Raw genomic sequence first — 10,376 nt, 5'->3', positions numbered from 1 at the left:
TTGACAGGCTTACGACGGATATGGCCTTCTGGTTGGAACTTACCCCTCGATTTTTATGGCCACCACATTGTTGAAGGAGCTGCACCAGCTGCAAAATTTTCCCTATACACTTCCCTGTCATTTATTCCAACAACTTAACTCAACACTGCAGAACTTTCTATGGCAGGATGGGATGGTCAGGATTGCACTACAAAAGTGTTTCAAATCCACCTACAAGGGGGGCATTGTGGCTGCCAACGTAGCCTTTTATTACAGAGCAGCACACCATGTAGTCATTAATGAATGTGGTTTGATTCAGATGGGGACCCTGCATATGTATCGGAGCGATGGGTTATGCAAGATACACAGCTACTTGATCTTCTGTATGGAGGTAAGACGAACGTAGCCCACACACCTGCCACTAGTACGGTGCTCATGGTGTGGCATGACACGAGTAAGCTCCTGGATTAACGCAATGTGCTCACTAAAGCAACCCCATTGTGGGTGGGAAATAACCTCCCACAATTGACAAGTCTGATGGGATTCCAACGAGGGCATTTGATCAGGATATCGACTCCGGGTTATGTGATGAAAGGGGACCCACATGAAATTCATCACCGAGGTCCAGGCGGACTTTTAACTACTCCGCAGCAAATTCTTTCAAAACGTGCAACTGAGGCATGTGCGGACATCGTATATTACAGCAGTAACAGACATCCCAGACTTTAATCCCTTAGAAGCCAAAGTGTTATTAGATAAGCTTCAGGTGTGGAAAATCACCTGTTTTTATAAATCCTTAGTTAATACCCCTGACTCCTTCCAACAACTACGGAGGCCTGGGAAAATGAAATCGGCGATCACTTCACAATTGCGAATTATCCAATTACAATATTTACACTGCACATACTTTATGAAAATGCAGCTATGGAGGAGAGGTTTAATTACTTCACTGCAATGTCTGAGACATGGGGACTGGGAGTGTGATCATAGTCTGGAGTTAATTAATTCTGGCCCCCTCCTGAGAGGAGTACTGTCCTGCGTTGGAGACTCCCTAAGGATTCTAAATTGACTCTCTTACATGTCCAAACAGATCTGAACAGTATTTTGTATTTGTAATTAGATTTATAAGGCGCGCAGCTACCCACAAGGGGTCTCCCGGCGCCAATAGAATAGAGATTACGCATAGAGTTGTTAATGGGAGAAGAGCCAGGTTTTGAGGTCTTTGCAGAATTTTAACAAAGATGGTTCATGTTTAAGCATGGTCGGAAGAGAATTCCACAGCTTAGGCGCAACAACGGAGAAGGAGCGTCCGCCCATTCTCGTCAGTTTAAAACGTGGGATCTGGAAGTTGCCTTGAGTGGATGACCTGAGGGAACGGGAGGGGGAGTATTGTTGAACCAGGGCCCTCAGGTAGCCGGGAGCCGAGCCATGTTTGATTTTGTGCAAAAGGCAAAGGGCCTTGAATTTAACGCGGCTGTCAACACGGAGCCAATGGAGGTCTTTCAGAAAAGGGGAGATGGAAGATCGCCACGGGACCTTATAGAGGAGACGGGCAGCAGAGTTCTGAACGAGCTGAAGTTTCCTCTGAAGCTCCAGGGTGGCTCCCAGGTACAACACGTTGCCGTAGTCCAGGCGAGAGGTGACTAAAGCCTGGACCACTGAGCGTCTGGTAGAGGGTGGAAGTATCCATAGGATTTTGCGAAGCCACCCTAGGATGGAAAAACAGGTGGCTGCCACTTTAACCACTTGATGTCGCATGGAAAGTGAGTCATCCAGGATAACACCAAGATTACGAACCTGGGAGACTGGGATGGGTAGAGGGCCCATTTCTGATGGCCAATGAGCAGAACTCCAGAGATGCTTTTGCTTGCCCAGAATGAGCACCTCCGTCTTATCTCCGTTTAGTTTCAGAAGGTTAGCCTGCATCCACTCTGCTACTCGGCTAAGGCCTAATTTAAGAGCAGATGGAGAATTTTCAGCAGCCGAGGAGAGGGAGAAAAGGATCTGAGTATCATCGGCGTATGAGTAGAGGGAAAGACCAGCGTCTTCCACGATGGTAGCTAGGGGTCTTACGTAGATATTAAAGAGCGTTGGGCTCAGTGAGGACCCCTGCGGGACACCATACGCGGATGAACGGACGGAGGAGGAGGAGGAGCCTGAGGAAACCACCTGGAAAGTACGTTGATTTAAGAAGGAGGCCAACCAGGCAAGAGCGGAGCCCAACACTCCCGCCGATCTTAGGGCATTCAGAAGGATGGAATGTGAGACCGTATCGAATGCAGCGCTTAAATCTAGAAGAATAAGCGCCATGGTCTCTCCATGGTCAAGGCGGGAACGTAGATTCTCGGTGACCCCCAGAAGAGTGGTTTCGGTGGAGAAATGAGAGCGGAAACCCGATTGGGACGGATGAAGAAAGCCTGAGGTCTCCACGTGAGATGTGAGGTGAATGTTGACATGCCTTTCCAGGATTTTTGAAAATAAGGGCAGCAGAGAGATAGGTCTAAAGTTGGCCAGTATCTTCGGGTCTGCACCAGGTTTTTTTAACAGTGGCACTACGAGGGTCCTTTTCCATTCCTCTGGAACAGTAGATTCACGCAGGGAGGAGTTCAGAAGTGTTTGAATGATAAGGAGAGCATCGGAAGAAAGCAAGCGGAGAGTGTTCATAGGAATCGGGTCAAGAGGAGAACCTGAATTGACCCTCATTAAGCAGGCAGACAGCGTGTTAGGATTTAGCAGGGGCCATTCTGAAATCAGAAGTGCTTGGGATTGCGAGCTTAATGAGTCCGAGGTCGGAAGGTCAGGAAGGGGTTTGCGAGGGGGTATAGGGGAAGCGCAAGAAAAAGCAGTGTAGATGGTTTCCACTTTCGATATAAAAAAGTCGGCAATTTCATTGCATTCTGCTTCCCCTAATGCAGGTGGAATAGGAGCGGTCTTAGAGCCGGCTAACTTTTTGACCATGGAAAAGAGAGCTTTAGGGCGGTTGATGGCCTTTTCAATTGACTCAGAGACGAACCGGGCTCTGGCCTTTCGACAGGCTTGGTGGTAAAGCTTGAGTGCTGAACGGTAAATCAGTCTGTCGTTCAGGGCATAAGTTTTCCTCCAGGATCTCTCTAAATGTTTACATTTAGATTTGGAGACCTTCAATTCATCTGTGAACCATGGGGCAGGGGCAGGGGCATGATGAGGGGTCTGTGGACTTGGGCGCAGCGGTAAGTGAAGGTTAATATTGGAGGTTAACCACTTAGACACTTCCTGAGCCAGAGAGGTGCACCCAAGATTGATGTCGGGGCAGGAATCCATGAGAGAGGCATTGAAGGCTGGAATATTCCGCATGGACCAGGGTCTGTAGTTGTTCCTAAAGCCGGGAAGGGATGTGCATCTTTTAGTGTCAACGGGCAGAGTGAAATGTATAGCAAAATGATCGGACCAGTCTAAAGGAAGAGCTGGGGAGGAGCAGTCGAACAGAATGTTTGAAAGGGCAGGATCAAGTAAGTGCCCTGCCTGATGGGTGGGGCCGCTGTTGCGAAGTATAAGGTTGATAGCCTCGCAATCAGAGAGAAACATTTTGCTAGGTGCGTTCTGTGTGTCTTCTAGGTGGAGATTGAGGTCTCCTACGATGGTAAAGTTTGCTGCCTTCATGGCAAAAGGAGCCACCAGCTCAGCAAAAGAGGTAAGCCACTGTGTAGACTGATCGGGGGGACGATAGATTAGGATGCCCGACAGCGTTAGTTGGGGGGAAACTGCTAATTTAAACAGGGCAGCTTCGCAATTAGGAAAAGGGATAGCATCCAAAGAGCAGGCGTGAATATCTTTAAAAATAATCGCGATCCCGCCACCTTTTCCCGTGCTTCTATCGAGCCTGGCTATTACATATCCCGGTGGTAGAGCGCTAGCTACATCAGGGCCAGAGCCAGTGTGCAGCCACGTTTCCGTTAGGAACAGGGCGTCTGGTTTGGTGGAGGATAATAAGTCATATATATGGTCACGATTTTTGGGCAAAGATCTGCAATTAATGTTCCAGAACTGGTAGGGAGAGCTTAAAGGCACGGATGGAGCAGAGTGTTCAGAATAGGAAAAGCAGCAGTTTGAGCATCTTTGAAACAATTTCAGCGAGCAATCAAGCTGTGTGCAAGAGGAAAGGGTAGTATTTAAGCGGCGGAGCTCCTTAGAAGTGTAAGTGAAAGGGCTGAGGCGTAGCTGATCGGGTTGGGCATGGTGCCGGGCAGCTGGGCGCTTCAGGGCGCGGACGGGTGCAGACGGGCTTGCCTTTGTAACCGGTACAAAACGACGTTACTGTGGCTTGCCTTGGTTATGGCCAAACAAGATATTGATGAACTGAACTGGAAAAACACAAAAGCGCCACCTCCGAAGGGTTGGAAGAAAGGGCTAGACCAATGCCTGGCAATGGAAAAGCCGATATACGTGGCTTGGGGATGCCCACACAAGCACCTGAAGATATGGTTTGACTGAGCTCAGTAGAGGGCGATACGAATGGAGTCCACTGATATGCCCTGAGGGTCATTAGACGCAGAGATAAGATCTTTTGTGCCAGAGTCTTGATTGGTATCTGTTACGTTTACTTGTGTCAAAGGTGTGAGGTAAGGGGGAGGAGGGTTGGGAGGACAGAATGTACATCGTCTTTTATAAGCCAGTAAATTGTGCAAGATTAGTATGGTGTATTTGTTCTTTATTCAGCAATGGAAATGCCAGTAATATGTGTTTTAAACAAAATACAATATTATTTTTAAATATTTATTTAGACAACACATCCCTAATGGAATGACCTCAAAAGTTGAGATATCAATACCTGCTTGTGACATGATCAATTTAACCCATCTAGCTAAGGGGCGGAGAGAGACTGGAGCAGAGGGGCGTACAAAGAAAATGCAGGATTTACCTTTAGGATAGGTCATGGTTTTTGCATTTTCATGACTCATAAGTTGATGTTTGGAGAAAAATGGCTGATTTTTCAAAATGTATTTAAAACAGATTTTTGAGTGCTAACTCATGTGGGAAGACATATTTTAATATTATTACTTTCAGGCTGGGGGCATTGCAGCTGTGGATGGTATGTAGACATTCCAAATTGACAACGCCTTTTTTTACATTACTGCTGACAACTCAGTCTGATGCACTGAGGTGATCACTGCTAGTAATTTTGCAAATAGTGACCAATTATGTAATCTTCTCTGAGGTGGTCAATTTTACAATACTAATATTATTAGCAGCTCACGATGATTTTAATTGAATACAAGTAGCTCTTATTAAACAATAGGTTGGAGACCCCTGAATTAGATGCATCCTTCTCGCTCTCAAGCACTTTACTACCATCATCATTAACTAAATGAAACACCAAGGAACTGAGGAATAGCTCAAGCATTCGTAAGTGATGGTTGCCACTGGACGTGAAGGTATTTAAAATGAGAAGGAAGGACAGGGGCCTAGAAGCATACATACTGCAAGTCCAGCTGTATCATGAAGTTTCCTTCTCTTACTAGGTTGCTGAAGATGTGGATACCCTTTCTTTTGATGTGCCTCTACAGAATCCATGCAATGAAGCCCCTTAGGTTTATGACCAACTGGTAACTGCCTCCTTTTTTGTCCATTAGGAACACATTGCTCATCAAAACCCTGGGATGAGGTGAGCAAACCTGGATGAAGATGATATATTTTCCATCAATGAATGCCTGCTTTCTTAATGAGAACTGAATCTGCCTGGACTGGACTACCTACACTGGTGTTGCAATGAACTCCTGATGGAAACTCTAAAGAGTTTTTAGTAAACATGCATCCTTCATTATACAGTTCCAATAGTGTAACATTCAGCTGATTCACTCTACTGGGGTAGAAAGCTGGGAACTCACCTGTGTAAGTGGGAATGATTGATCCTCTTTGCGAACCACCATGGTGAGATCTGTTTCTCAATCCTCGGGCACAGGAAGGAAAGAAGGTGTCACCTCCTTGAAAAATCAATGCATCCCCCTCTACTGCATGGTTATTCTCTGAAGGGAGCTCGAGATTGCGTTGAACCAGAAAAGCACCCTCTTCCTCTGCCGGCCTTAGTAAAAAGGCCTGGATTTACCACTTTAAGTACTGCCTGTGCCTTGGTCAGAGTGGTGAACGTATTCACAAATTTGGCTATTTCTTTGGCAAAAGAATATCCAAAGAGGAGTTGTCCTGCCAACGGACCAGCTTTGTTAGGAGCGAATTTGCAATTGTTTGAGGGTCTATGCACGGTAAGATAGACTTGCATCTGTTGGCTGAGACGGCATTATTTGGAATTTACGTGAAGGCATACATCGGCGATCGGAGCAGGATCCCGTCTAGCACGTCGGCGAGTGGAAATACGCAACTTTCGACAGAGCGTACAACAAGAAGGGAACCAGCAATCCCCACTTGGAATATTGCAAACGTATGAAGAAATAAGAAATAAGAACGTATCATGAAGAAAAATTAACAAAAAAGACCTTTTAGGCAGCACCGAAAAGACCAACTGAGGGTCGGCTACCTATGTGCTCCGTGAGAAAAGTTTTGAAATAATTTTTCCGCGACGATCTGTGATATCGATTTTCTGGATTGAAATCCGGAGTGACCAAGAAAAACAATTTCCCCATCCTTGCCCTTGATAATAAACCCGCAACAACAGGTCCTGAGGAAGGTGGCAATAAAAGAAGACAGAGCCACCGAAACGTGCGTCGACCAGATTGAGAGATACACCCCAGTATCCTGCATCACTATTAGAGGGCTGAGCATTTTGCCTATGCCTGGCTAGTTCTGTACAAACGTTGGTGCTTTTCTGGGGTGTAGTGTGAATGTGTTGTATGATAGTGACATGCATGAAGTATGACGAGAGGAGTGATCGTTGTGGGGATATCTCTTAAATTATTGTAGAGACGTTGCAGATTTTCTAACTGCTCACATTTGTATGTACTGTGATACTACAGTTAAGCACATACAAAGGAATAATGATTAACTCTGCATAGTTTGGTTTTTTGATAACAAGAAAAGAATTTAATGTATACCTGAGAAAAATGTATATAAGCAAGTAAAAATGAAAAATAACTTACAAAAATAAATATAACAGATGAAATGTATATACGCAATTGGTGGTTTTTTCCTTATGTGAACCCACAATAAGTTAATAGTTAAGCAAAAGTAATATAGGTCTAGAGGGATACTCACTAGTGTAGTTTGTCGTGAAGGCATATATCCCTCGGAGTCCAGCCTGCCTAGATATACAGGTCTATGACAGTATCCTGTTCTTTTGATATGAATGCCAGGTCTAATATCTTTGACAAATGCATGATAGGTCTAGAAACATATCCAGGCTAGCTTTCTAGGCTTGAGGGAAATTAATGCCCTTATTGGGATCATCACACTTCCCCAAAAAAGTGATCAGTTTACAGTCGATATCTGGGGTATTGGTCACTTGACCTCTAAGAGATACTATGCGGCATTCCACCCTTAGCAAATTGCTCAGTTTCTTCGGCAAAGGGTTTTCTTAGTCTGGCCTCATCGTAAGCCACCGTCTAGGGAGAAGTCCAAAGACAGGTAGATAATTTCTTTGGGATCAAGTGTGTTGCTAGGGACTATGGTCTTTCACCTGCATAGAGATCTCAGTATCTTTCTCGTAGATAGAGGTCATCAGGGCCCATCTAAGTCCTCATTAAAGGCATCTGAGGCTCCCTCCACCACAGTATCTTCATGTAGAGACAAAGGGGCCTCTGATAGGTCTTCCTCCTACACCTGTTTCGGCCTGGAAAGAGTATCAACATAAGCCACTTTAATTTTTTCCAAGGTGTCTGTCATAGAAAGGGGGTGTTTGCCTTCAGAAACCTAAGTGGTATGCCCTGCCAAATTAAAACTTCACTAGGGACGGAGAAGGCTGGGAAGGGTTGCTTGGAGGGCCAGATGCAGGGGAAAAAAGACAAAAAAAATCACGTCTGTTATTGAGTCAGGGGCCCAGGAGAGATTTGTGCCCATATATTCTCAACATCTGGTCTAACTGGTCTTGCCCTGGCCAAATACATTCTTTGTGACCTCTTACTCCATAAGGTCAACAGAAGTCATCACAGTGGACCATGGAAGGACAAATTATTGTGACGTATTAATTCACGTCCGCTTGAAAATCACCCTTTGAGTATGAGGGTCACTTGCAACTGCCTACCAGTTGATTGGGGGGCCTCTAGGAGAGAGTATGCCCACTGGCACAGTTCTGTGGGCTCCCTCAATCAGAAAACAACAATCAATTTTTTCAGTCCGTTTTGGTAGCAGGGCATCAAAGCATGAGTTTGCCTGCAACACAGCGTAATGGACTATCGGGGCGTGGTAAGTTAAGATAATATATATTACCTAGAATTCAAAGACAGTTGGAGGCAAGCGCATAGGAGGAGCTGCCTGCTGAATGGCTGAATATGACAGCGCGCTGTGCAGCTTAGAAGGGGGTCAAGCAATTAATGGCGGTATAGGGAAAAAAGGCCTTCGTTGAAGCGGCAACGGGGGCCTATAGACTGGGGAGAGTAGTGCTTTCCGCTCTGGTGCTGATGATAAAATAGCGCCAAATTTAGAGCAGACTGTTAAGGAAGCATGAACGCACTAATGTGAAAGTGATTATCTGGGCACAGTGTGACAGCAGTGAGCCACTCATAGGGGAGACAAGACAAGGAAGCAGGGTTGCAGACAACAGTCCACATAGCATTGCTTGCCAATAATTGTTTCCAATAACACAATATAAACCACAGAAAATGAAGGTTTCTTGATTATAGACGAAGCAAGAAAGGCAATGTCACGGGAAACAATGGCATTAGTGTTGGATACTGGAATATGATTCGTTATAATTTTTCGTTTGCTTATGAATTGTATTTTTTCTGCAAGCATTCTTGGTCTTTGTAGTTTACATATATTTGAGCTTTGTATTGGCTGCTGTTAAAATAAAACATGAAGGAGAATCCATAAGCAACGCCTCTGGTCTGGACATAGAATCACTGACAGATTGTTGCTGCTGTTGGAAGTACGTTTTACACAGCATGTCAGCCTTTTTCACACACGGATGAAGAATACACTTGGGAATTTATTGAAAATGTGTTCTCATATTGGTTTATGCATCACCAACCATAATTTCCATGAATAATGAGAAAAAAACATTTTCTATCAAAGGTTAGTTTTCAAATCCCAGCAGAAGATAAGCATTTTTCACAGGCTGAAATAACTTTAGAACTCAAAACAATTCCTAAAATTAGTATGACAACACCAATGATTTATGTTGTGATTAAAATGTGTTATCACTCTTCATAAATGCTCCTGTTTGAATGACTCAAAAACCAGGCATTCTTTACAACACATTTCAAAAGGAACAAGCATTTGTAATGCAATAGGTTTTGCGTTCCTGAAAGTTTGAGCCATTGGCGATGCAAATAATAATGCAACACCAATAGCTCAAACTTTCAGTAATGCAAGACCTATTTCATTGCAAACGTTTTTAGGTCGAGCATTCGAGACCTCTTGTATATACTTTAGTATATACTTATATGTGACTGTACTTTGTGGTCTCTGGAGATCAGCCCTAGGACTGGTCTGCTTCCGCTTAGGGGCTTTTTTTTTCTGTTCAACTGCCTGTATTTAACTGTCTTGATAGAAAACGCCCAGCAGAGGTCAGTAAAATACCAGAATTGCTTTCTGCTGAGGGACTTTCTTTTTTTAATTTTTCTAGCAACTGCCTCTATTTAATTTTCGGGTTAGAAAATGACCAGAAGAGGTCAGTGAAATACTAGAATCACTTTAGCATTCTCTATATTCTAGTCCATAGAAATTGTCTTCCATGAGCACCCGTAGACAATAATATTTTTTTCAAATCTTGTCTTTTCAGTGATATGACCACCGAAGGTCCTGATTTTATATTAAAAACAGCTTTGGACTATACCATTTCCAGCTGAAAGGCAATATTTCTCTCCATGTGTTCCCACACCTGGCGTGTCACTCAGTTTGGTGCTTACTTTCCCTCCATGTTAAAGAACAGTAGATGTTTCAGCACCCAGGCTAATGTGCTGCTTAGCTAAATATATACAGGGTCCCAATGGCGAGAACGATTGCATTGCGAATGCTTGTTTTTTTGCATGGGGAGATTAAGCGGCTTACCCAGAATCACAGGACATCGAGCGTCGCTGCAGCTCTCCAGCTTCGAGGCCGACCGCTCTAGCCATTAGGCCACATGCTCTTGTACAACTTCAAAGATATCCCAAGACAACCCTTTAGCTCCATGTTCAAAACCTGTTCGATGCTTACCAATATATAGGTGATCTTTGACGCACCAATTGAATTTCAATCTTAAAGCAACAATGTAAAAATGAATAAAAGCCTGCTTTTTAAAATATCACATTCACGTTGATTCAACAATTAAA

Source organism: Triturus cristatus, chromosome 9, assembly GCF_964204655.1.
Source record: "Triturus cristatus chromosome 9, aTriCri1.1, whole genome shotgun sequence".
Classification (NCBI taxonomy): Eukaryota; Metazoa; Chordata; class Amphibia; order Caudata; family Salamandridae; genus Triturus; species Triturus cristatus.
The sequence above is the reverse complement of the archived record's forward strand: the minus strand, read 5'-3'. Positions refer to the sequence as shown.